This window comes from Neophocaena asiaeorientalis, unplaced genomic scaffold (genome assembly GCF_003031525.2).
Source record: "Neophocaena asiaeorientalis asiaeorientalis breed wild unplaced genomic scaffold, Neophocaena_asiaeorientalis_V1.1 scaffold108, whole genome shotgun sequence".
NCBI classification, from domain to species: domain Eukaryota; kingdom Metazoa; phylum Chordata; class Mammalia; order Artiodactyla; family Phocoenidae; genus Neophocaena; species Neophocaena asiaeorientalis.
In genome coordinates this window covers 5,560,848-5,564,260 of record NW_020173770.1, presented here as the reverse complement: position 1 = coordinate 5,564,260, position 3,413 = coordinate 5,560,848, and positions in this window count along the sequence as shown.

Here is a 3,413-nt window from a genome sequence, read left to right as displayed (position 1 = left end):
CCCGCCGCCCTCCCAAGTAAGCCAATCATGGGTATCAGAGTGCTAAGTGAGAAGAAAGGTCTAAGTGAAAGTCAAGATGCCTGTCTCAGCTCTGCCCCTAACCAGGCGCCTGGCCCTATCCAAGACTCCTAACCTCTGTGTGCTTCAATTTCCTCACCTGCAGCTCGCTGGTAATAGAATGCTCCCAACCAGTGAATCTGAGATTCATCCACCTCTTGGTGGGACTGATGCTGGAAGTTCTGCAGCATAATGCCAGAGATCTTATGGGCCAAATGTCTGGGGGGACTTCTGGAGCAGCAATGAAATACTGGTAGTCCAATGCCCTAGGCAAGAATCTCAAAGGCTCTTAGCAAGACTGCCTTCCAACCAAAACACATGTTTCCTAGGCCACTTTTCTGTTGACATGGCAGACAGAAGCCCAATAACAAGTCCCTGGAGGTAAGTGGCGTCAACATTTGCCTTTCCAGCTCACAGAGATCCCGATTAAGACCGCATGTGCATCTCCTCTGATGCAAGATGTTCCAAGATCTTCCGGCAACCACTGGTGACAGAATATGGTAAAAGGCAGATGGGAATCTATGTGTATAGTGATTAAAGAACTCAAGAAAGTGCGTAAGTAACCTTATTACAGAGCAATAAAACCACCAGATGCCATGGCCAATTAGTGCTGCCCTGAGCGAATGGTTGTTTTGATTTTTTCTAGACTCGATGCTCAAGAGAGTAAGCTTGAATGTGACTGAGTGGGTCTTAAAAAGTTTTAGGTTCTAATTCAGAAGCACCATGAAAGACAAGGCCGTCTTCAATCTGATGTCTTGCCAACACTTAAGATGTTTTTGCTGTGTTTGCTGAATGCTATAAACAGTTGTTGGTATGGAGCCCTGGAAAAAACCCATGATTTATACAGAGTTCCTTCTCTGGCTCCAGGATTACTCTGGGTGTTTAGTCCTGAAGGCTGAATGGGGCACCACCTCTGATCTCCCAGGGCAACAGATTCTTGGTGGGCGGGATGGAGAAGCTCGATCCGAGCAGAGCTGCCCATCACCAGGGAGAAGGTGGAATGTGCCAAGGAACACAGTCCCTTCCACCAGGTGCCCGTTCCACAAGGCAGGAGGGAGGCTCTGAGGGTATTCTGGGTTGCCTGTCTCCCTCTCACTCTGCCAATCCCTGCAGCCTGGAACCCTGCTCACCTATAACTTCTCTGAAACTGCTTTCAGGAGTTCTCAAATGCTCCCCAATTGGCAAAACGATGGTCAAGTTCCAGGCAATTCTGCTTAGGGTTAGAAGGGAAGGATTCTCTGAGAGAGTGGCACTGAGTGAAAACCTGAAAGAGTTCGTCACAGGTGGTATCCCTAGGGAAGCAGAGTGTAAGACTGAGATGAACATGGCGGAAGTTTATTAGGGAGTGCTCTCAAGATCACCCCCTATCGGGGAAGAGAGAGAAGCAGGGTTGGACAGAGGAAGTAGTCAGGCTGGGGTACCATTACGACCGAGCCTCAGTTAACACCCTCTCCCCTGACAGGGCACTGTGAAGCTGGGATGATCCTTTGGAATTTTCAGGTTGGACTGAAGGATGTGAGCCTTTATTCATCTACATTGACCAGGCACTGAATGCTTGTTTGCCCAGAAAAGGAGGATTGACCTTGGGTGATGAGACTCTTCCATGAAGGATAATTCCAGGAGAGGGCTGTCACCTGACAACCTCCCCAGCAGCTGGGATAATAATGCAATCAGTGGTGCAAGGGGAGATCTGGGTCACACATCACCACATCTAGAGCAGAGATACTAGAGTAAACCTTGCAGCTTTCTGGGAGAAGAGCATTTCAGGCAAAGGGAAGAGTGAGTGCAAAGCCCCTGAGGTAGAATGAGATAGGGGTATCCAGGAAGCAGAAAAAAGACTAGTGTAGCTGTAGCAGAGTGAACAAACGAGACAGCAGCAGGAAATGAAGGAGTCAGATCATTGTAAGGTTTGGGATTTGACCAAGAAGCAACATGATTTAAATTTAAGTTTTGGGGGGCTTCCCTGATGGCGCAGTGGTTGAGACTCCGCCTGCCGATGCAGGGGACACGGGTTTGTGCCCCGGTCCGGGAAGATCCCACATGCCGCGGAGCGGCTGGGCCCGTGAGCCATGGCCTCTGAGCCTGCGCATCCGGAGCCTGTGCTCCGCAAAGGGGGAGGCCACAGCAGTGAGAGGCCCGCGTACCGCAAAAAAAAAAAAAAAAATTTAAGTTTTGGTGTGACAATTTTGGCTGGTATGTTGTGAATAGATTTGGCAGGGAAAGGGTTAAAAGCAGAAGTGGGAACACAAGGTTTCTCAACCTCATTCCATTGACATTTGGGGGGGGGGATAATTCTTTGCTGTGAAGGGCTGTCCTATGCATTGTAGGATGTTTAGCAGCTTCGTTGGCCTCTGACCATTAAATACCAGTGGCACCCTACCCCCACCCCCAGTTGTGACATCCAAAAATGTCTCATTTTTGCCAAATGACCCGTGGGGCAGAATTGCCTCCAGTTCAGACCCCTTGAGTTAGGGGCTGTTACAGTGATCTGGGAGAGAGATGATGATAGCTTGGACCACTGTGATGGGTATGCTGATGGTGAGTTGTAGGATTCTGGATATATTTTGAAAACTGTGCTGACCGATCAAAGGGAGCATCAAGAATATTCCAATGTTGTTGGCCTGTGCAACTGTCAGGAAACAGTTCTGTTTGCTGAGTTTGGAAAAAGTGTGGTAGAAGGAGCTTTCTGACAGATTAAAATCCCAGTTTTGAACCTGGAAGATTGAACAAATTGAAGAATAATGATTAGAAAGGTTAGTTCCTTCCCTGAGGTTAGTTGTAGTTCATTTTCACTATTATTTATGTTGATTTTTTTTATCTTCTTTCCATGATTTTTCATTAAATGTGTCTTCCCTTGTACCCAGAATCCAGTTGCTTCTTAACCTCCAGCGCTACCACCATCTCACTTCAAACCATTGTCATCCAGCGTCTGGATTATTGTGATAGCCTCCCTTCCCCGGCAATATACTTTGGACATTGCAGCCAGAGTGGTCATGTGAAAATTGAAATCACATCATGTTACTTCTAGGTCAAACACAAAACCGTACAGTTGCCCGAATCAACTGCCTCTTTTATCCTTGAGCGTGGCAAATGCTGGCTTTTAATGCTAAAAGTTTCGTTTGTAAAGAGAAAAAACGGCTTGGGGAACTACCAAGAGCTATACAGAAGAGGCAGTGTCTGGGATGCGCAGAGCGCGAGACCCACGGAGAGGATACAGTGCTTGGGTCGGTTCTGATCGCGTAAACCTGCACTTCTCAGCCCTCGCTCCCCGGCTCACAGAGCCCTTGGCCTCACCCGCTGAAGACTCCATTTCCCAGGATGCCAAGGGGCGGGGCTGACCGGAAGGCTCTGTGCCC